We start from the raw sequence: 25,319 nt of genomic DNA, 5'->3' as shown, positions 1-25,319 counted from the left end.
ACCCAGGGCCTTGTGCTTACAAGGCAAGCACTCTACCGACTGAGTTATCTCCCCAGCCCTGTCTTGGTCTTCTTTTCTAATTTTCTGTGGCCCTTTTAGAAACACTCTCAAGACAACTACCACATTTTTAAAATAATCTCTCAATTTAGATTTCTAACCCTGTGTTTCTCTGAGCATCAGACTTCAGTTTCCAAATGAACTTTAGTCATTCCCACATGGACATGAGCCTATCACAATTCATATGTCTAAAACTGAACACATCCACATCCCACAGATCCTTTCTCAGTTAGTGTTACCATTTTAATCATCAAGATTAGAACAGAAACTCAGAGCCAAGTAGTCCACTCACTGAAATTACATATGTAATCTGTAAACATGTCCTATTGACTCTATCTTCTAAAATCTCTTATAGTGTCATTTCACATCATTGGTTAATAGTTTAGCAAAGTGGTTAATAGCATGAACATTTTTGCCAAATCTATGGAGTTTAAATTCTGGCTCCCCTACTACTTAGGAGTTATGAAAACTTAGGAAAAGTGTTCAACTTCTCATCTAAAACAGAGATGATAATGATGACCTACTGTATATGATTGTTTGAGATCACAGATGTTTATACATGTGTAACACATATCATATATTAGCCATCTGCTTACTTGATCTAAAAAAAACCATCGTTGATGGGGTCTCAGCATCTAATTGGAGGGATAAAAATGTGAGCACAAGTATTGTGTCACCTTCAGTCCAAAGCAGTTAGAAGACATACTTTTTCTATGTGCTCTCTTCCCCTTCTGAGGCACCTGTGGAAGCAACGCTTGATGACTTTCAGCTGGTGGAGGGATTCTGAGTCACTGGCTCACGACACTGAGGCAAACTGCCAGGTGAGCCATGCAGTCAGGAGCTTGGTGTGTGAGAGAAATAAATTTTTAAGGTGTTAAATTACTGATATTCAGTTTTTGTTTTTAAAAACATTTATAATAGCTGCTAGTATTATTTACCCCAAACATCATGTAAATACAATGGAAACAGTATCCCAAATAGTAAATACCCAATAAATGATAGAGCTCACTCTTCTACTGCTACTGAGTCCAAATCACCTTTCACTTAGAATATGCGGACTACATAAACATCAACTCTTCCCTGGGTAGTTAATTTACTCAGGGTAATTATTGTGAAGAGCAGTAAAAGAAAATTATTTTGTGTCTTCTATAAAAAGGAAAACATCAGGTACTCCATTTCTGATTTACTCCTTGAAATAAGCAGGATAAATGATACCAGGCCTTCCCCTACATACAGCAACTTCTCTCCCACCACCTGCATCTAGGACCCTGGATGTAGATGTTGAGTTGACTTAGGTTCAAATTCTGGCTCTCTCACACTATCTTCGTCTCCCTGAGTCTGTCCATGTACAGGATATGCTTTTATAGTCAAATCTTTGGTAAAACAATGTGTATTTTCTTTGTTTTCATCAGGTCCTACGTGTGTGTATGTTGTTGCTGAGGATTTAACTCAGGGCTTTTTGCATGCTAGGCATGTGCTTCACCACAGAACTAGAAAGAATTGGGTCTTTCTGAACATTGCTACGTGATTTATGGAATATATTTTAGGCACTATAAAACTGTGCTATAAACTGTGTTATAAACCCTGACTTCATGTAGGTTAGTCTTACCCCTACTCATCCATTTTCTTTCTCCTGTTCATTTTGATATCATAGCTTATCCACCATTTCCAATATCCACTAAATACTAACCTTTTCATCAAAATTTTCTTCTGAGAAACAACAGAACCAAAATAAATGAGGGTTTCCTGAGAATCTGACATTTTAGTAAGGCTTTATATACATGATGTCATTTGATCCTTATGCCACCACTATGAGCTAGGCATTATCATCATCCCATTTTATAGGTGAGTATAAAGAGGCTTAGGGTGGTTGTCACAGGGCAGAATAGGAATGAATTATTTTCTGTGAAGGTGCATTCAGGCTCTGACTTCCAGTTCGAAGGTAACACTGGATTTCACAGCCTGAGATCTGAACTACCAGACACTGCTCCTAGCACTGATCTCTCTCCCCATGTATTTGAGTATACCTCCATGAAAGCATTTACTGTGCAATTACATGCTCTCCTTTGTGCTTTGCGAACCCTTTGAAGTCAGCAGTGACAGTGTATAAATATTCATTTAAACTGATAGAAGAGATGCTAGTGTCTGAAAAACTAGTGACAGTCTCCATTCCAATTTATTCATGTCTCCATTCAGTGTGTCTTCATCATTTATTAAGGGAATAAAATTTTGAACTCTCTGGATGAGGAAGAATCATTCTTTGCTTTCTTTTGTTGGTTCACTCTCAGTGATAAAACCTATTGTACAAATCACTTTTGTCCTGGCTACTATACAAGTAGTCATTCTTCCAAGCTTTATGTTAGAAGTAGAGATCATATCTTCTTTTTCTTTTGTAATGTCTTATATAGGCTAGTGGAGAGTGCTCTCTCAATAAGATGTGCTATTATACAAGCACAAGATAGAACATGGCGATTGTTTTAATGGAGGTTTAACAAAATACTCCACTATGAATAGGGAGTGATGTAACATGATGCACATATGTTCTGGTGGTCAACAGTTCAAGCATTTATCTTTTAGGACTATGAGGAAATTAATTTCAATTTGTTTTAATTTATAAGTTCTTATAAAAATTGTTTACACTTATATAGGCCTTTGGTATTCTTTTTCTCCTGTGATTTAGGGTTATTACAATGTAACATGTGCTGTTATTATATATTTGCACAAGACAATATATATGTTAAGCATATATATTTATATAAACATATAATGGAAAGCATTATATAAAGTGGTCATATAGTTTATAAGCCATAACGATATATGCTTAATGAACAAGTGAAGAAATTGAGGCCCAGACAAGTTATTACTCAGCAAAAGTTACACGAGTAATTCAAGACAAAATTAGGATTCCACTTAAGTCTGATTTTAAGTCTGGTGAGGTCTTTCCATTTCATCCTGACTTCTTATAGTTAAGACCTGAGAGCACATATTCCTTAAGCATGTTGAGGTTGTCTTCATAACTTGCAGCAAGTTGTATCCTTTACAGAAATACAATTCACTCCTGTTCTGTTCTCAGCATGGTTCTTAAAAGTTTGTAAGACTCAGATATGTGTCTGAATCCCTTTCACACACTGTACAATTTCTCACTGTCAATGAGTATACTATATAGATTTTAACCTCAGAACCCTCTGTACACCATTTCTACTTCTTAGCTTCATGAGAAGGAAAATTCATGTGATTTCAAAGATTTAATGACAAACTCAACCTACCATTTCTACAATATCAGTGCCTGAAATCCTACACTTAGGCATTTTTTTTTTTCCTTTGCAGTCTGACAGTGGCAAATACCTTCTGACATGATAGAGTGGATGAATTTTTCAGAAGCTTTCCTAAAAGCAGGTTTGTATAGAGTATACAGAAAATGGGAAGGTTAAATGGGGAGCCCAAAAGGGCAAATGGGGGGCTTTTTTGGATGCTGTACTGCAGTAAATTACATACCACTCCTCCTTAAATAGAAGATATGTTCAAGTCCTAACCCCAGGTATCTATGAACATGATCTTATTTGGAAATAAGATCTTTACAGATGAAATCAAGTTAAGAGGTAATCATAATGGATTAGAGTGCACTCTAAATCTCACCAGTAGTTTCATAATAAAAGAAAGGAGATTTGGATAGGAGACAGAGAGGAGACAAGGGAAAGACAAAAGGAAGAAGGTCAGGTAGCAAGGGAGGCACAGATTGGAATGACACAGTCAAGACAAGGAAATGTCAAGGATTGCCAGTCAAGAGGAGCTAGAAAGAGGCAAAGGATTTTTCCCTAGCTTTTTGAGAGAGCATGACCTTGAGAACACCTTGATTTCAGACTTATAGCCTCAAGAAATGTGACAGAATAAATTCTTGCTCTTTTACACCATCCAGTTTGTAGTACTTGTTACTGCAAATGTAGGAAACTAATAAACCTGCTTCAATTTTAAGTTCATTAGAGATCATTTTGAGTTTGAAATTTAATCCCCTTCACTAATTAACACTCTTCAATTTTTGTTCCCCAAATATGTCATAATCCTATCATTGTTTGGCCATGCGGTGTTATAGAATGAAGGGCCCTTGTAGAATACTCACAACTGGTCCAAAAGAGGGGTGGGTTCACGGACATTAGCAAAAATCGTTTTATATAAATTATATAGCCATCTACTACAACTTAATAGCAGCACAATTTCTAATAATGTCTCATAAGTAATAACACAGACTTTCTAAAAAGCCATTGCCTTCAAACTGTATGAACGCTCTGAATTCAACAGTTTTGGGAGCTAAATAACTTGGAAGCATATTGTTAGGCAGCCGCAAGCTCACCGCAGAGGCTCACTCAATACCCAGTGAAATGGATCTCTCTTCCTTTACCAACCCTCAGCCAAGAAGCTTCTTATAACTTCATAGGGAAGAGGTAATGGGAAGTAGGCGTGAAAGAAGGAGGGCAAACATGCTGTGGGCGATCTGGGTACCATAGCAACACCGCCTAGTTACTACCTATTCTTAATGTTTCCAAGTGAAATTGACCCTTGACCTCATTAGTGAAACAGTGCGCTCTAAGATATCTACTTCCGTTTAAAACTTATTTGGGGAGCTAACCCACCCCATGACATCCCCAGACGTGTCTGCCTGATCCAGTGCCCGAGGAAGGAAGAAGCTCAAACGCCAATGAATGGTCGTCACTGGGAGGCCTGTCTGTGACACTAGTAGTGGATTCTCCAGATATAAAAGAAAATTCACCTCCAGCAGATGTAGATTTCTTTCTGAGCTGTAAACCTAGACCATCGTTCCCATAGCTATAATTCTCTCCACAGCAATTATAAAGGCCTGACAAGGCCCTGCAACTGAAAGTTCTGAATAACTGACATAACCAAGATATCACCCAAACCCAGTAGATGTACATACTTCACGGGTCACAAGTCAGTAATGATATCGAAATTCCGGTTTAATCTGTGACGAGATCTGAGTGTAACTGAGACACACTTAAATGGAATATACAGATGAGATTTATTTTTATATGCTGCACGCTTGGATCCATGCCAGTCCCTCTCCCCCTCCCGCTGCCGGGGCCTGCCCTTAGGGGCTCTGGGAGGCCCTCCTCTAATAGCCGCGCCGCCACCGCCTCCGCATCGCCTGCTTCCCCACACAATCCAGCCCCGCAGGCGCTTCCTAGGGCTTCCCTACCCGCTGTAGACCTGAGAGTTTCGGGAGCGCCAGGCCAGGAAGCGGGAGCCGCGCCGGACCCCAGCATCCAGGCCGCCTAACGCGCGCCCTCGCCCAGCGCCGGAGCGGCCCTGGGGCGGGAGCGAGCTGGGCGACCAGGCCGGGCTGGGGGCGCCAGGCGCCCCCAGAAGTGCGGGCTTCCCCCACCCCCGGCGGCGACCCCACCTCCCGCCCCCGCTGCGTGCGCGCGTGTGTCCGTCTGTCTGTCTTGTATCTCGACGTCAGTGGGAATTTCCAGCCAGGAAGTGAGAGAGTGAGCGAGAGAGAAAGAGAGAGAAGTACACCAGCGAGCCGGGGCAGGAAGAGGAGGTTTCGCCACCGGAGCGGCCGGGCGACGCGCTGACAGCTTCCCCTGCCCTTCCCGTCGGTCCGGCCTCCCGCCGCCGCCGCCCTCGGCCTGTACGCCGCCGCCGGCCCGGCTCCGAGAGCCCAGCGCAACCCAGGCCTGAGACCCGCGGCCAGGAAGGCGGCACCGCCGCCGCCCGGCCACCGCGCGCCCTGCGCTTCCCTCCGCCCGCGCTGCGGACATGGCGCGGCGCTGAGTGGCCCGGCACGACCCGGCCCGGCGAGACCGCGCGCCCGCTCTCCAGACCCGCTCCGCACCCGGGCTCCTTCGGGCTCCGGCTCCGGCTGGCCGTTGCTCTTCCTTCCCCAACCCGCTGGCCCTTGGAGCGGCGGAGGGGGAGCCCACAGGCGCAGGGAGGCCGAGCGCGGACCCGCCACCAGGGTAAGCCAAACTCGGGCAAGTGGGGGCCACTCTGGGGAAGTGTGGCCCGAGACCCGCTGCCCACCCGCTCTGCGCCCCCTCTGCAGCACTTGGACTTCCTCATTCCAGCGCTAACCGCTGGGCTAGACCATGGGACAAGGTTGACAGTAGTTCAGAGACACATGGGATTGGCGACAAGGGGAAAAGGCACATCCGGACCTCGTAGGTGCTGGTCGGCCGAAGGGCCGCGGCCTCGCGGGCCGTCATTTCTCTTTAGGTGTCCACTGGCGGGAAGAGAGTCAGAGGGCAACTCTTGCAAACTTTTTTTTTTTTTTTAAATCCCCACCTCCAGCCCCTGCTGGGGGGTGGGGGTGGCGAGAAGGCTGAGGTGCGCTGCGGTGCGGAGAGAGGGGAAGGTGGTTGGTGCAGTGCAGAGCCAGATTTCACCTAAGGGCGTTCCATGAAATGAAAGCAGAAGTGCTTGTCAGTCCTCTTGGCTAGGAAAGCCCTTCCCAACTCCCAAAAATTGAACAGGAGATCCTAATCCTTCCTTTCCGACTTCTAAAAGAAGCCACCACTTCTTTCTACCTCTTACACACACACACACACACACACACACACACACACACACACACACACGAGACATCAAGCATTCACCTGCTAGAGGACCTGCATGATGATTTTCAAAAAACAAGAAGGGCCTAATACTAATCCTTCAACTTCTGGCATTTGAGAGAGAAAAGAAATTACCCACGGAGAGCACTGTTTAGATACTTGATTATGTAAAACTCTTGGACAGTGGCACCATGCATTGTGCATGACCTCTGAAAAATATTGATATAAACAAAGCCTGTCCGACATAGGTTTTTCCAATGGTCTTTTAAAATAGACATCGATGGAGATGTTGGCCCTGGTTTATTGGTCTATTCTGTACCTTAAATGGGACTTAATGATACAGGATTCAATCATCAAGATTTAAGACATTTTTATGGACTCTGTTAAGTAGAGCTTAACATTGCCACTTATGAAATAACCATATTTAACTCTTAGATTTTGTTATAAAGCTCATAACTGAATAATGGCTGTGGTATTACTAAGATATTTAATAGCTGTGGTATCAACAAACTCTTGTACTAACTGATGATGTTTGGTAAATACTAAAACTTGGGATCAAGATGCTCAATTAGTTTTCTAGCAGAATTCCTCAGCTGAATATTCTTGTGTATTCATATTTATTAAAACTTTATAAGAGAAACTGGATTAAAATAAAGCCTTTAACTTAAGTAAATTGTTTTTTCTGATTTTAACATTGTGCCTTCTAGAGATGAATCCTTTTAATGTTTGATATACTAAAAAATTATGTCAATAACTTAAAGCATTTTTTGAGCTTATGAACTTGGAAAGATAGGAAATATAGAACTTTGTTTCCTGTAGCATTTTACATTTATCATTTAATTCAAGTGCTAAGATGAAGAGAACATATATAATGAATAGAAACATGAAATCTCCTGAAACTGTTCATCCATATCCAAATACCCAGAACTGCTAAATGTTCTCCCTCACTTGTTTAGATAAAATGTCTTCCTGGGTTGCAGACTACTGAACAAACCTGAACACAAAGGAGGACTCATATGTAGATTTAATGCTGGAATTAAAATGCTACTTGTTGGGAGAAGTAAACCACTTCTCATCTGTTTGAAAGACTCTTTAAGCAAAATAGTATAATCCTATTGAAGGTTGGTGGCAATTTGACAACCTATTATCTTTGTTTTGAATTTACAGTTTTATCTTGTGTTCTGCAGTTGGCAATCACTTGAGCTGAGTAAATGTCCCTGTTTTTCAAACTCAGTAAATACTGGAGTATACATACAAAAACAGTCGTTCCCCTTTGTAAATACTGCTTTGATCTTTGCACTTCCTTTTTTACTTGAACCAAGATCATCTTTGATGACTTGAGTTGCATTTGGTTAAAGCCCAATTAGTCTGAACTAGACATAACTCAGATTTAGTGATCATGTTCCTTACATTTTTCTTGTCATTGTTTCTTGAAACACATTGAAGCCAAATTGAGAAACCAAAGTTTCTGCAGACTGTTTTTATTACTCTTTTAGACTTCCAAATAACTGATGAAGTAAGTTACTGCTTTGACTTTCAGGGATTGCTCATTGTGGTAGGTAGGAGGTCTAGATAAGGGATTGGCAGCAGCGTGGATCTTGGACTATCATTCAATCAGCAAGCCCATATTTTTACCTAATTTATGAGAGAGATAGTCCCCTGTTCAGAAGAGGTGAAAGTTCTTGCTTCTGGGGGGAAGTGGTTACTTCATAACCTTCAATTAGTTTGAACTTAAGCAAAGTAAGAAAAGTAGTTGACGTTTTTAAACAATAAATTAAAATAATTAAATCAAGTTACTATAGGGATTTTTTTCTTATAGCTGCTGTTGCTTTGCAGTGTTGAGGATCAAACCCAGGGCTTCACACATGCTCTCCCACCAGCTATGTATTGCAGCTCTGCCATTTGGATTTTTGATGAAGTATTCAAAATATTATTTTCTTTTTTGTTTTCAGAATTTATTAGTAGATCTTCTGTTCTGAGTATAGAGATGCCTGCAGTAGGAATTATACCTGGAATGCAGATAGTTCATCAACAGAGTAAATACTCAAATTATATTCTTCTAGTCTACAGACTGAACAGGAGTCCCTGGAGCAGGAATGGATGTATATGAATCCATGGCTATGCAAAATTTCTCACTAATTTGTTGTATTTTTAGTGGGAAGTTTGTGTTGTTTGGTTGGCTTATTGACTTTCTCTTTATAATATGAATTACATAAGGTCATGGGATTGTTATGTTAGAAGAAGATAGGGAGGAGGAAAAAGAATACAATTTCAGAACTGGAGGACACTTCAAGATGTCTGCTCCTGCATCTACATTTATTTCTGATCAGGGCTAATTGACAAATGCTTCTTGGTAACCAGTAAACCACATTGGAACAATTTATCCTGTTTTCTGGAAATTGATTCTGATTTGTGATCTGCATCTCTCATAAGTGCTCAACCTAATTGTGGCATTCTCAGAGGTGAGCAGGTAAATCTTTAGGAGAATTTATATAAGATGTGAGGTTTTAAACAACTAGAGGCATTATTCAGCCTTGGGAAGGATGCTTGAATCTTGTGGCACAGTCTCTCAAGTGAGTTTCTTCCTTGAATATGTGCATGTATGTGTGCATGTTGTGTGTGTAAGAGTAATATTTGAAATGACATAATTTCACAGAGTTAATAGTTAAGGCAACATAACTAAGCCTTTTGTCTTTGTACTATTTCTTTAATGAGTATACAATGCCTTACTTTTAAATAAAGAGAGAAAAAGGAGAAAGTAGTAATATTATGTTCATAATGATGAAATTGCTTCCTATCTTTGGTCTCTGCTGTTTTAGAGGGTGTCCCTGGTGCAAATTAATAAACTCTCTTTTAGGTAGACCTGGCCTTGAAGATCAGCCAATTGTTTAGGAAGTAAATTGTGAAATAAAATTGTATTGCTTTGCCACAAAGAATTTAAAGCCTAATAGTTTTACATAAAAAGAGTATAGGGTGTAATTTGTTAAAGATTATAGAAACCATCAGAGTAGAGATTATGGATGAAAATATTAGTTTAGAGAACTAATCATAACCAATGTATTTTAAAATTTAAAAAGAAATCTATCAATATTCAATTCTTATGGCTTGTATAGTAACAAATGCAGATTTATCAGTAATACAAGTTTCATCTGCTTTAAGTCATTGCCTGTTTTTGAAATTGAAATAATGGTATATATGCTTTAATTATCCATTACAAATTGACTTGTTATTTTTCATTTCTCTTTCACCATTAGACCAAAAACCTTATCACCAGATTTTATTCTGACTCATGCTGTCCACAAATATCAACAGTTTTAAACTATCTGTAGAGGCTATTTCTTGAAACTGTGACAAAAATATTTGAACTTTAAAGAAGAATGTAGATGTCCTTGATGACTTATTCTTTTAAAGAACCTAAATTAATTTTTAAAAGGAAAAAAGAAAAAAGCTATTTGAAAAAATCAAATCTATAGTTCCAGCTAAAAAGAAAGAATAATTTAGACTGAAAAGAAATATCTGAGACTTAGCACTGTGCTTGTTGGCACATGGTGAACAGTAAATGTTGAATGAATTAATTCATTTAAGTTGTTTTTGTTTTGCCTTTTTAAATGAGCATCCTTTTCTATGTGGAAAAAAAATTATATGTTTTTTTCTTGCCTTCTGGTAAGAAAGAAGCCAAAAACATAGTTATTGCCTTCTAGACACTGTATTATCTAAAGTGCACTTGAAGATTTGTAGGACAAGTAAATTATTAAAAAGTACCCAATATCTTCCTAAAAGGAAGCATTTCATTCTGAAACAGAAGTTTATGAACTGAGAGTTGTTTTGTAGTTTCAAAGTTTTAGAGGCACTTGGTAAATAAGGTAATAAAGTAATTTAAATGATAAATGGTGCACATAAAAGAGAAAAATGTTTCTTTTTGGCAAAGTTAGAATTTCTCTAAACTCCATTGAAACTGTAATTTCAATACTAGCATCTCCAAAAAAGGAAACAATGCTGTAAACACTGCTTTCTAATCTAAGGATTATTAACACTTAGGTAAATTCATCCACCAAAAAATGCAAACAAAATGTTATGATCTCCAGAATTAAACACTTGCCATCCATAAATCTGTGACCGTTAGAAGTTCTAGATGGGAAACCTCAGAAACAAACGGGCAATTAGCAGGGTTTACAGTACTTTCCACGTTCATATTTTAATGGTTTTGCGAAACTATAAAACCCGGACCTCCTCATGGTGAGGTTTGTGTGTATTCTTTCTCAGTTGAAGCATTTTCAAAAAATTGACCTTGAAACTCTGCATCTGACTATTTATTCTTTGTGGATACAATTTAGAAATGAAATATACCTTTCAGACTACAAAAGAGCAAAATGGCAATACTCCTCATCCTTGCATTGTTGTGTCCCTGGAGAACCCTAAGACACTATGCAGGAAGACAGAACCATTTAATTGAACACTACTCACTCAGCTTTGATGCCCACCTAATTCTTGCTCTGACCCTGACCTCTCTTTGTGTCCCTCACAAACACATTCAAGTTTTTCCAATTAGTTTTAAAATTCAGTGTTTATATATATGTGTGTATTAAATCTTTTTGTTGTTGCCAACAAGCAAATTAAATGTGTACATATATAACAAGTACATTGTTAATCTCTCATTACTGAAAAGTACTCTGAAGGTGAATACCTGCACTATTTGTTCCTTAGAGTAATAGAATAATCCAGGCACTTGCTTCTGCTTCCCCATGGGATGGCTATCAGAGAATGATAAATTTTGCTATGTTCCATTACATGATCAGTTCCACTTCTGGGCATAAACAAAGCAAACGAATCTGTAACTCTGTCCTAATCTTCACTGTGCTATTCAAAAGTGTATGGAAAATTCATACATTTCATAGTAGACTTAATAAAGCTATTGAACTTTATTTGGATGGGAATGTTTTTGATAAATGAGGGTCACTGGAGTTTCTAGGATAAATTTACTTTTTGAACTAAAGAAAGAACAAGACCTGCAAAAAGTTAAACACATTTCTAGAGAAAGATTAGAACATTAAAAATAATTTATTGTTTTATTGTCTGATGCATTTTATTGGTTAAATAGCAGGCATTTCAAAAAGTATTATTTGTATTGTGTATCATCATGTGGTTTGAACTAGACAAACCATATTTGAATATCGGAGCATACTCATTCCTCATATTACCTGCTACTGATTCTAACATATATCAAGCATGCAAAGAAGAAAAATTAAAAGTGATGACAGACTCCCTAATAGGTCTATATATTTATTGGTTCTCTGCCCAAGCCTGCAAATAATTTAAATAGTGAAAATAAATTACTTAATCATCTTAGAAAATATGCCCTCCAAGACAAGAATTTTAGGAATGCAAAAATGACTAAGTTTGGATGTCTTAACATAAATTCCTAACTCATGTTTTATTGATATTTGAAGTACTTCTACTAATTCTTAAGTATAGGTTTATTTTTTAAGGTTAACCCTACAAAATTGGGTGTTTGGTCTTTAAGACTTGATTTATAAGTTCCACTGTCTTTTTCTTTTAAATGAAGTATGGGCATCGTATTGAGGGAAAAGAAGAATTCTTTACAATTTACAGTTGTAGTGTAATGCTCTGCATATAATGCAAGCACTTTTATAAATTAGAAAATGAAAATCAAGATGATGTGTAAGGTGGGAAGAAATATAAGAAATTTGAAGTGGAAAGGAAAAAACATGAAGAAGGTTAAAAATAAAATTAATTTGAATTTAATTGTGCTCTATTGGGTATTCAGGAAAGTACTTTAAAGGATTGCATAAAATCATTGATTTACATAAAATCAGAACTGAAAACTGAATACAAAATCTAGGAAGTAGGAAAGATTTTTTTTTTAATGCACTCAAATTGCTAATTTCAAACCAACCAGAAAACCTGGAAAAATACTTTTTGGAGAAGACGGATTAAAATGAATCAAATATAGCCAGTTTTGTACCCTACTCATTTAATTCATGCATTCATTGTGCTGCTAATACACATTAAGATATATAAGTATTATGTCTGCTTAGGTGTCTGTGTTACTAAACCTAAGAGATTTGATAGATTTGTTCAAAACAAAGGATAATAAAAGAATAGATAAGACTTAAGGGGAGAACATCAACAAAATTAAGTCTTCAATGTGAAGATAAAATAATCTAGAAAATGAATCAGGTGGAGAGTGTTGTAGTGCACATCTATAATCCCAGTGACTTGGGAAACTGAGGCAGGAGAATTGCAGATTCAAAACCAACCTCAGTAATTTAGCGAGGTCCTAAGCAATTTCATGAGACCCTGTCTCAAAATAAAAAATAAAAAGGGCTAGGGATGTGGCTCAGTGTTAAAGAACCCCTGGGCTCAAACCCCAGTGCCAAGAAAGTAAAAAATAAAAAGTAATAAATCCGAATTCCAGAGAAAAGGATCATTTACATATCACATGGTTAAAGGAGGAGGGGTTATAGTGAAAACATCAGAGAGGTTGTCCATCAGTAGAACTGTTTTGTAGGCATTCATGGCATAATATTTTATTTTAGATAAATTGAAAACCATGGACCCTCTCCTTATATTCTAAGAGCATGTTAGAAGTTTGTTGTGATTGAGTAAACATCAGTACACCTGGGAAATTAAATTTAAAAGCATGTTATCTGGTCACAATTAAATGTACTTCCTTGCTCTTATACCATATTATAGCATTCGTTTGACACGTTTTGATGGTTTCTCTCCCTGAGTTTACCCAATTTCCCATGTAAGACATTTAACTAAATTTAACAAGCTCACAGAACCTTTTAAATATTTCCTGATTATTTTAGAACATTACATTATCAGTTGTTTACCCTGCAATTATGGTTCTTTTTTATGATGGGTGGGGAAAGCATCCTGTTTCTTTTAGAAAGTCTACTGTAATAATTAAATAGGAGTTAGTCCAAGTTGTTTGGAGAGGTAGTTTAATCCCATTGTGAAACAGATAGGTGATTTTTTTTTTAGGTGATTGTTCTGTATTTACTAAATATTTGTTAAACTGTAGAAGTCTAGCCATCCCAGGCAATCCTAGAAAAAGATCTGTTTGCTAAGGCACTCAGGTATCTTCACCAGGACATATTTTAATATGCAATGTTAAATTTATCACCCACATTGTTACCCCAGCACATTAGGGAATGCAGTTTGTAGCCCACTGTGATCCATGCAGTGGGTTTCCCAAGCTAGCAAACTCATAGCCCTTCCTTCTTACTCACTCTTGGTCTCCTTCAGTCTGTCAAGTTCTATCAAGTCAACCTTCTCAACCCAGTGTCCATATCTTCCTCCACGAGTTTCTAGCTTCTATTTCTGCCATGTCTCCTGACATCATCTCCTGCTTCCTCATGCATCTTTCTTTTCTGTGTAAGGGTGAGCTTTCTAAAGTGCAAGTCTGACCGGGTCATTGTCTTTAATTTCTGAAGTGAACTCAGTTGTCCTCACAAGTGAATTCCTGCAACCTCACGTCCCATCCGTACTCCTCATCATCCCCAAGTCCTTCTTATCAGCTGTCATGTCCTTATCCTCCTTCTGTTTTTCCACTTTGGATGCCTTTGCATGTGCCTTCCCTGTGCAAGAATGCCCCTCCTTCTGACCACAATTCTCAGGTCTGATCTAGTAGCATCACCGCCTCTGCACCCCTCCTTTCTCACTCTCCCTGACCTCTCCATCCGGAATTACATTGTCCCAGTCTGTGTTATTTGTTCCAAAGAAGGAAACATCTTGAGGGCAGGAATTTATCTTATATTTACTTTTTATCTGCTCAATATCCATGTTTACTGAATGAATAAGTAACTGAACAAAATACTAGGAAATGATGCTACTGTTTAAGCTCTGTGCCTCAAGTTAATAAACTTCTCTGTAAAAAAAAAAAATGAGAGGGTTAGACTAAATGGGCATCTATGTCTAAAACAATTTGTTTCTTTGAAGTAGTATCATTAATTGGAAGACTTCAAATTTGCCTACTATATTGAGATAGATTGACTTAAGAAAAACACTTGAATAGTAACAAAGTCTATTCTTGATTATTAATATAAATATATGATCAATGGTCTATTTTATGGATAATAATTATAATCTTTGGTCCCAAACTAATTTCTTCCTGACATTGAGATATTTTATTCTTTTTTTTTATTTATTTTTTATTTTTTTTTTACATTTACATAGGGTAATGATGTTTATTTTATTTTTCCCCTCCCCCCCACCCCTCCCACCCCTCTTTTCCCTCTACACAGTCCTTCTTTCCTTCATTCTTACCGCTCTCCTTAGCCTAACTCTAAACCTAACCCTAAACCTAATGCTAGCCCCTCCCGCCCCCCATTATATGTCCTCATCCGCTTATCAGCGAGATCATTCGTCCTTTAGTTTTTTGAGACTGGCTTATCTCGCTTAGCATGATATTCTCCAATTTCGACCATTTGCCTACAAATGCCATAATTTTATCATTCTTCATTGCAGAGTAATATTCCATTGTATAAATATGCCACAGTTTCTTTATCCATTCATCAACTGAAGGGCATCTAGGTTGGTTCCACAATCTGGCTATGGTGAATTGAGCAGCAATGAACATTGATGTGGCTGTATCTCTGTAGTATGCTGATTTTAAGTCCTTTGGGTATAGGCCAAGGAGTGGGATAGCTGGGTCAAATGGTGTTTCCATTCCAAGCTTTCTGAGGAATCTCCACACTGCTTTCCAGAGTGGCTGCACTAATTTGCAAACCCACCAGCAATGTATGAGTGTTCCTTTTTCACCACATCCTCGCCAACACCTATTGTTGCTTGTATTCTTGATAATCGCCAATCTAATTGGGGTGAGATGAAATCTTAGGGTAGTTTTGATTTGCATTTCCCTTATTACTAGGGATGTTGAACATTTTTTCATATATCTGTTGATTACTTGTACATCTTCTTCTGTGAAGTGTCTGTTCATTTCCTTAGCCCATTTGTTGATTGGATTATTTGTATTCTTCGTATAGAGTTTTTTGAGTTCTTTATAGATTCTGGAAATTAGCGCTCTATCTGAGGTATGGTTGGCAAAGATATTCTCCCACTCTGTAGGCTCTCTCTTCACATTTCTGATAGTTTCCTTTGCTGAGAGAAAGCTTTTAAGTTTGAATCTATCCCAGTTGTTGATTCTTGCTTTTATTTCTTGTGCTATGGGAGTCCTGTTAAGGAAGTCTGATCCTAAGCCAACAAGTTGAAGATTTGGACCTACTTTTTCTTCTATAAGATGCAGGGTCTCTGGTCTGATTCCGAGGTCCTTGATCCATTTTGAGTTGAGTTTTGTGTAGGGTGAGAGATAGGGGTTTAATTTCATTCTATTGCATATGGTTTTCCAGTTTTCCCAGCACCATTTGTTGAAGAGGCTATCTTTTCTCCATTGCATATTGTTGGAACCTTTGTCTAGTATGAGAAAATTGTATTTATTTGGGTTTGTGTCTGTGTCCTCTATTCTGTACCATTGATCTACCTGTCTATTTTGGTACCAATACCATGCCGTTTTTGTTACTATTGCTTTGTAGTAGAGTTGAAGATCTGGTATTGCGATACCCCCTGCTTCGCTCTTGCTACTGAGGATTGCTTTAGCTATTCTAGGTTTTTTATTCTTCCAGATGAATTTCATAATTGCTTGCTCTATTTCTGCAAGGTACATCATTGGGATTTTAATTGGAATTGCATTGAATCTATATAGCACTTTAGGTAGTATAGCCATTTTGACGATATTAATTCTGCCTATCCAGGAACATGGGAGATCTTTCCATCTTCTAAGGTTTTCTTGAATTTCTTTCTTTAGTGTTCTGTAGTTCTCATTGTAGAGGTCTTTCACCTCTTTTGTGAGATTGATTCCCAAGTATTTTATTTTTTTCGATGCTATTGTGAATGGGGTAGTTTTCCTAATTTCTCTTTCGGAAGATTCATCACTTATGCATAAAAATGCATTGGATTTATGAGCATTGATCTTGTAACCTGCTACTTTACTGAATTCACTTATGAGTTCTAAAAGTTTTCTGGTGGAATTTCCAGGTTCCTCTAAATATATAATCATGTCATCAGCGAACAGGGATAGTTTGAGTTCTTCTTTTCCTATTCGTATCCCTTTAATTTCTTTGGTTTGTCTGATTGCTCTGGCTAGAGTCTCAAGGACGATGTTGAATAGAAGCGGTGAAAGAGGGCATCCCTGCCTTGTTCCAGTTTTTAGGGGGAACGCTTTCAGTTTTTCACCATTTAGAATGATATTAGCCATGGGAGAGATATTTTATTCTTAACTATTCTCTCACTAATGTTTCTCCAAAGACACTCATGACAAACTTGAGACTTAAATTGAATATAAAATTTAATATTTGACTTCAAATCAATTCTAGATCTCATTAATTATCGCTTTATTTGGAGGTAGAAAAAGGGGTAGTGATAGTAGTCTGAGCTGACTCCTCATCTGTCATAGAAAGAATGTCTAAGATTGATAAATCAAGAGAAAAGATATAATATTATTGGATATATGAATAAATCCATCAGATAAATCAAACAAAGTTGAGTATTAAAAAGATAGTATCTTGGACTGGGGATATAGCTCAGTTGGTAGAGTGCTTGTCTCATGTGCACAAGGCCCTGGGTTCAATTCCCAGCACCAAAAAAAGAAAAAAGAAAAAGAAAGGTAAGCGAAACTTTGGTTATTTATGTGTTTCCATCTTTGTGTGGTAAAAAATTGTTATTATATTCTTCTTTATTTTCCCTCAGCTTTATTACAGTGCAGTTGAAAAATAAGAATTACATATATTTTTGTTGTACAAGGTGATGTTTTTATATATCTGTGTGTGTGTGTGTGTGTGTGTGTGTGTGAATGATTAAATCAAGCAAACCAAGAAAATTAACATAAGTAGGATTTTAGTTTTTTAGCAGTAATTCATTTAAGTGTATATCAAGATAGTTTTATGTGCTGGGCACAGTTCTGAGTACTGGGAACACAATGCTGAGTGGAACAGAAATCTAGAATATCAGGGAACTTAGGTCATATAATGTTTCTTGTTTTTACATTTTTTTTTTAGTAGTCCTTTTTAAGTTGAGGAATCACCTAACCAGAAAGTGCACAGATTATAATGGTCCACCTTTAATGGCTTATCTCACTGTGAGACACTTAACCTAGGTGGTGGTCAAGGATTAGAAACTGCCATACCACAAAAGCCCCCTACTACCCCTTCTTAGTCAGGACCCCACCCTCCGCTCATATGAAAATTTCCATGAATGACTTGGATTACGTGTGCCTTACTTCCATGACTCATAAGACAATCAAGAGTTCACTGAATGAATTCATAACTCCGAAGTGCCAATAATGAGCTTCACAGAAACAAGAACTCTGCTATGGATAAAGACCCTAAGGTCGGTTCAGATATTCCTCACCAAACAAAATATTTTTTACCTAAGACATTAGTAAAAATATAGAACAAATCACATTCTCACATTAATTTACCATTTATGGATTTAAGACTAAAATTATGTTTATTGCAAAGTTGTCAGGGTCATTGACAGAAACTTGGAAGAAATAAGTATACACATCTCACTCTCTCAATGTAAGACAGAGTAGTTCATCTCTTCCTAGGGCTTTATCTATATGAGTGGTCAGTGTGGAAAGGGCTCCATAACTGGATCTAAGGACGGAAAGCTCCCCGTGTAAGGCCTGATTTTGATCCCTGCAAACCATTAAATTTTTATATGTGTAATTGGAAGGTCTTTGTTGTGATTGTTCCCTCAAGGGAGCCCTTTCTCCCTCCAGGCTGATGGTAGCCATAACCATAGAACCAAACATTACTGGTTCACATGATGAATCATTTTCTTTTAAAACATAAAGGACAAGGGGCTGGGGGTGTGGCTCTGTGGTAGAGCACTTGTCTATCTTGTGTGAAGCCCTGGGTTTCATCTTTAGCACTGCTAAAAAACAAAGGGTATATTTTTATAGATTTTTGAGGATTAACAAAATGAAAATCCAAAATAAGTCATATTCAGAGTCAAGAGAAAAGGATTTGTTTCTCTATATTTGAACAAAAGAATACTAGTCTCTAACTCATAATCCATGAGGTCTACTTCTACCTTAATCTGATAATATAAATTCTTCAAAATGGTACTGAAGGCAAGACTTCAAAATTAAATTGTCATACTTATTTTTTTAGGGAAGGAAAAGCATCTGTAACATTAGAAAAGTTAGAAGCAAAAGGTCAGAACAAAGTTCAGTATATCAAATCTTTTTTTAATGACACCTGAATAAAATACTTCAAATCATAAGTAGATGCATTGAATTGGTTTTTTTGGAGGAAATGGAAAGCAGGACTGTATCAAGAGTGACTTTAGTGATAACGTAAGTTTTTATCTAATTTGCTATAATCCACAGAGAACTTCTACAGCTACACAAATTATTCTCAGCAGGTTTGTCCTACTAAAATTAATAAAAATGAATTTTATTTAGAATGGAATCTTCCATTTGATATAAGTGACACAGTAATTAAAAAGTGTCCAAAACATCTTTTTGATCCTGTGAATGTTAGCTGTGATTAAGAACACAACCATAGGCGAAGATTTGTTTCTCATGGAACGCTCTGGAATGCATTCTAATCACTTCACTCAGAAAATCCCTGTCCCCCTTGGTTATAGTGAACATGATATGGCAGGAATTTAGATGTTTCTTTCAGACAGGGTAAATGAGGTTTTATTTATTACATTTAATTGATTCTAAGAAGCACTTTCCCCCCTTTGACTTAATTACATATGTTGAGGACTTTATTGATATCTTCCTGTTATTAGTTTCTGGTTTTATTTCATTATGTTTAGGTAACATACTATATTAGTCAAATGTCAGTATAATGAAATACTTGAGGTGATTTACTTATAAGAAGCAAAGGTTTTTTTGTTCATGATTTTGGAGGTTCCAGTTCCCAATTAGGTGGCTTATTATTTTGGGCCTCTAACAAGGCAGTAGTCAGGGTGGGAGCACATGGCAGTGAAAACCACTTACCCATCAACCAAGATGCAAAAGGGAAGAAAGACTGGACCAGGTTCCACAGTTTCCTTCAAGTGACATTAAGGATGTTCCAGTAGGCCCCACCTCCTAAAAGTTCACCACCTCCCAATGTTACCACCCTGGGGACAAAGCCTTTATTTATATTTAACATATGAACCTTTAGAAGGCCCTTAGCCAAACCATAGCCCGTACTCTGCATGCTTTATCTGAAATTTATATAGACTTGTTTTATAGCCCAGTGTGTGGTCTCTCTTTGGGAATGTTCCATGTGCTCTTGAAGGGAGTGTTTATTCTGCTGTCACTGATTGTAGTGTTCTATACATGCACTTAGGTTCATTTGATTCAGGGTGTTGTTCCTAAATCTTATATCCTTACTGATTTTTTAATTTAAAAATGTATCCACTCCCAGATTCACATGTTGAAATTTAATGGCCAATGTGATGGTATTGAGAGGTGGAGCTTTTAAGAGGTATTGAGGGCTCCTCCCCTCAGGAAAGGAATTATAAAAGACCTTGAGGAGGGAGTGCATTCCCTCTTGCTCCTCCACTTTCCACACCGTGCAGTACAGTGTTCTTTCTTTTGTAGGATCCATCTCTCACCAGACACCTAATGCCAATCCTATGCCCCCAAGTAGTTGGAATTACAGGCATATGTCACTGTGCCTAGCCATACACTACCCTTTTTGTCTCTTCATGCTTTTGAGATTTTTTTCTGTAGCATTAGTTTTTAACAGTTTGACTGTAATATGCCTAAGCATAGTTTTATTTGTCTTTATCAAACATGGGAATTTTTGAGAGTTTTTTTTTTTAAATCAGCTTTGGAAAATTCTCCATTATTATTTGTTCAAATATTTGTTCTATCCTTCCTTCCTTCCTTTCTTTTTCTTTTTTTCTTTCTTTATTTTTTCTTTCTTCCTTCCTTTCTTTCTTTCTTGGATTCTGAATTGCAAATATGTAAACTACTTGATATTGTACCACAGACCACTCAAGCAGCCTTTTCTTTCTGTCTTTTCTCCATACCTCAAGTTGGATAGTTTTTATTGATCTGGTTTATTAATCCTTTCTTCTGTGTTATTAAAGTTCTCAAAAAATCCATTTGCTGAAATTTCATTTCAGTTCTAGAATTTCCATTTGGTTATTTTAAAAAAGTTTGCTTTTCATTGCTGATCTGTATCTGTTCACTCATTATGTCCATCTTTTCCTTTACACTGTTGAATATACTGTTGTTAACTATTTTTAAATCATTCATTGCTAATTTCACTATTTGTGTTGTATTTGTTCTTCTGGGTCATATGTTTCTGTTTCTTTGCAGGTTTCATAATTTTTTATTCTGCATTTATGTATTACATTGTGGAAAGCTTGTGTTTTGTCTTCCATTATACAGTTTTGAGTTTGTATTAGTAATCAGTGATACCTTTACTGGTGAATCAGCTGGTTTTATAAGATAGATTTAGAGTAGCTCTTATTTTAGGGTGTGTTCCTAACTCTCATTGCATGGTTTTTGAGAGGTCACAACTGAATCCTCAGAGTGTTCAACAGTGTCTTTCCACTCTGGGATATTGGCAACTTCATTGTCTGTGAGCACCATTTGACCTCTTGAATCACCATTCAACTCTTATATCCCCAGCATCTGCTTTTTAGTGGGCTTTTCAGGGTCTTGTCTTACACTAGTATAGCTTAGTATTTGACCAATGACCAGTGGTAACCTCTATGCAGATTTCTGAGACTCATTTCTGTTATAAATCTTTCTCTCTGATACCCTGCCTTGTGAAATTGCTACTGTATTTGGGCTCTACTCCTTGTGTCATGGTTCAGAAAGTGACCATGGTTCAAAAAGTAAGGATGGACCTGGAGCTGATAGCCTATAATAAATAGCACTATAAAATCTGTTGTTCAGTGTCTTAACCTATTGCATTAAGTATTTTGTGTAGTTTTACAGTTGAATGTGACAAAGGTACAGGTTCAGATAACTGTTAATCTGTCATGATCAAAACCAGGAGTCTACATTTTTACAAATTTGATATTGCAATGCTTCTTACAATTAATACAATTTATTTATTTATTTTGGTAGTGCTGGGGATTGAACGCAGGACCTTGTGCATGCAAAGCAAGCACTCTACCAACTGAGCTATATCCCCAGCCCCAATTAATACAATATTAATCAAAAATACTTAGTGTCTACCAGTTGGGAAGTACAGAAAAACAAAACCCCCATTTATATTTTTTAGGTACTTATGCTCACTTGAGCAGATTATAAATATATAGGAAAAGTTAAGTTTCAGTAAAACAGTATGCAGTAAAATGTAAAATCTCTAGGACTATAAGTGTTATAGACCTAATATGGATTAAATGGCTATAAATTACAAGGAAAGGTATAAGGTTTTATGGCAGAGGTTGGATTTAAGTAGAGCTTTGAAGAATGGATAATACTTAGATAGGAAAGATGGCATTTCAGGATGTAGGACACACTAAATGAACACAAGAGATGGAAATGAGCAAGACATTTTTGAATGGCCAGTCTACCTGTAGTAATGGGTTTGGATTGGAACATGGTAATAAGTGCTGCTTATAATATGCTTATATTATAATATCATTTGATATAATATGATAATATGCTGAGCAATTGAGAGCCTTGGACTTATTCTTTTAAGTAATATAGCAAAAATGGGAAAGATTCTTAGAGTGAAAAAAGACTGTGATGAGGGAGAACAGTCAAGAGGCTGCTACCGTCATTCAGGGTGCAGCAATAAAAGTCTCACCTAGGGTGTGTCAGTGGAAATGGAGACGAGAGGAAGATCAAGAAGCAACTTGAAGAAAAAAATCAGCAGAAATTGGTTATTGACTGGATGTTTGAGAATGACATATTGGCAGACATTGGGAAGTCAAGAATGGAGCTTACTGCATCAAGAATGATAAATTGGCTTTAGAGATTAGAGAGCTGAAGAGATTGGAACATCATTAATTTGTTGTAAAGCTAAAATGACTTATTAATATTTGCAGTTTGTTGAAAGTTTTAGTAGTTCTAATTTTGTTCTTACACCACAGTATTTTTTACTAACTGTACTTGTTTCTGCTGTTCATTTGGGAATTGAATAAGACAATAAGAATAAAAACCAGACAGTGCAGAGAGGTTCTGGCAAGAAGTGAAATTACTGAAGTGTATTACCAAGATAACCAACTCATGCCCCACATATTCTCCATTTCCCTTAACACTTGCTAGGTTGCACTTTTTTTTTAACCTGTTCATCTTCATACTTACTGATCTGTACAGGAGTTAATTTCTGCTGCATAAAAAAATTACCACAAAGCAAATTGAAACACCAACATTCATTATTTCTTCTAAGTCTGTGGGCTGTGTGATCATCTGTCTGGGCTTGCCTGGCTGGTCTCTGAAGTCTTCAGCTGCTCAGCCGGTGTTGCTTAGTCCAGGGGAGCCTCATCTAGCCTTGCCCTTTCTGCTCCATGTAGTCTCTCATCCTCCAGTGGGCTAGCCCAGGCTGGTTCACTCAGCAGCAGTGTTCCAAGAGAGAAAGAATGTGATCACTGCAAGGCTTCTTGAATCCTGTATGCAGTACCCACACTTTTCCCTCATTCTCTTGGTCAGAGCTAGTTACAGGACTGCCAAGATTCAAGTAATGGAGACATAGATTTTTTTTCCCTCTGTTGGGTGGACTGTAAGAAATTTCTGGCCATTGTTTTCATTCTACCACAACTATAAGTTCTGTGAGTACAAGAACTCTGCCACCCTTATCATGCACTATCGTGTCTTCGGAAATGGACACACAGTAGGGATAACTGTTTTTTATGAATGAGTAAATTAATGAAGGAAGGAAAACATTCAGGTAACATTTCGAATGCACCTTAAACACAGTGCAGAACATGTGCACACACGTGTGCCACAATAGCCACTGGCTCTCCCCTCCTGGCTGCCACTACTGGCACCACTCAAATACACTTTACCTTTAAATTTGTGTATATTTTCATACTATCATCAGTAAGTATATTTTTCCTATAGACATGTTTCAGAGAGAATCTATTCTCCTACCCTTTGAAATTTACCAATGGATCAAGATATATAGATATAGATATCAACTATATACATATATATCAAGTATGTATGTTTATATATGTTTTCATATGTATATTTAAAATGCCACTTGAACTGACATTACTTGGTGTTTTCACTTTCACATTTGATTGCCTGTGAATAATTCATTTGGAATTCATGCATGCCAGAGTCCCATCCTGCTTTTCTGGCTATGCTACTGTAACCAAACACTATGTAGAACTAAGGGTTCGCAATTTTGTGGGTACAGAGCCAACAAGCATAACCAGGAAATCAAAGAGTGAAAGGAGGTTTGCAGCAAGTAAGGAGAGCATGGGGTGACTCCCAAAGTGGTATCTCCCCCAAAAAGGAGGCAAGGGAATCTAATTGGGGAGACTTGTCCATGTGTGTCAAAGGGCACACATTTCTATGAAAGTACATTTTGAGATCATGCTTCTTCATGTATCATGTGTTCAAAATGGTGAACTGGAAGCTTCTGGGGTGAATTTAGCATTCTAGGAGAGTGTAATGAGCAAGTTCACTCCAGGGCCCCTGATTGTTTGGGGCTGCTTTAAACAAGTTCCTTAATGGTCTTCTCTGGAGGACCTTTCCTGAAAAAAACAACTTGAATGGATGTTGGCTTTTATCATGGGAGGCAGAGGCTTCTTCCCCACAAGCACAGGTGGTTGATCCTGTGAGTTTCTAATTAGAAGTTTCTAGCTATAGCAGCTACCTTTGCAAGTAGACCAGCTCCAACTAGAACAGTTGGGAGACCTGGAGCAAATGTCTGTATTAAAATAATGAAGTCAAGAGGAAAATCCCATCTGCCTCTGAGAAAAGTGGTAGGAGTTAGATTAGCCAGCATTACTCTGTCAACCTGAACAAATTATTTTTCTCTGTAAACCTCAGTTAGGGCAATATTTCTCAGGATTGATGTGAGAATTAAGTGAAACATGTGAAGCACTGTCTACAATTCCTTTCTTGTGGGAGGTAGTCAAAGTTTAGTTCTTGCTCTGTGTTAACAAAAGTACAGTTCTGGTGCCATGGCATCCATCAGGGTTTTTCCTTAGCATTATTGATATTTGGGGCTGGAAAATCCTTTAACTTGAGGGGCTGTCCTGTGCTAGAGGATGTTTAGCAGTATCTCTAGCCTTTGCACACTAAAATCCTCTAGGATTGCCCACAACAGCACAAAATGACTTCAGACATTGCCAAATGTCCTCTGGGGACAAAATGCAAACATTTTATTTAGCAGTGACACATAGCCAATTTAGAGAAAGAATATAGCAGTGTACACATAATTGTAGATGGAAAAGAAATAAAATACTTGATTCTTCTCAGAATATTTAAAACTTGCTGTCTATATCCTCTTAATAATTTATGAACACCTTATTATTCTATTTTGCTAAAACAGCTAACATTTGCTAGGAATCATTCACTGTTCCTTTTGCTTTGCATGAATTAACCAGCTGAGTATTTTCTGTGTGTCTGCCATCCCTGTTAGATTGACATTCCATCCTCAACAGGGACCTTATCTTTTACTAGTGCTGAGCACGATGTACTTGTATTCACTAGGTAGCTATTCTACATGTCAATTGGTCACATTA

The 25,319-nt window shown here is 37.7% G+C and overlaps 1 protein-coding gene across 3 annotated transcripts in view; it reads left to right on the top strand.

The window, feature by feature from the left end:
* The first annotated feature begins 3,435 nt into the window (after window positions 1-3,435).
* The window catches only part of Nfkb1 (nuclear factor kappa B subunit 1), a 116,150-nt gene continuing 94,266 nt past the window's right edge, over window positions 3,436-25,319 (top strand). For 2 of the 3 annotated variants that reach the window (XM_047566732.1, XM_047566730.1), the window contains exon 1: window positions 5,192-6,032. The gene's annotated coding sequence lies outside the window, so the exon portion shown is untranslated. Of the gene's footprint in view, window positions 3,454-5,191; window positions 6,033-25,319 lie in introns of those variants that run through there. The other variant, XM_047566731.1, reaches the window with a different exon arrangement.

Source organism: Sciurus carolinensis, chromosome 10, assembly GCF_902686445.1.
Source record: "Sciurus carolinensis chromosome 10, mSciCar1.2, whole genome shotgun sequence".
NCBI classification, from domain to species: Eukaryota; Metazoa; Chordata; class Mammalia; order Rodentia; family Sciuridae; genus Sciurus; species Sciurus carolinensis.
Note: the sequence above shows the minus strand (reverse complement) of the source record. Positions and strands in the feature narration are given on the sequence as shown.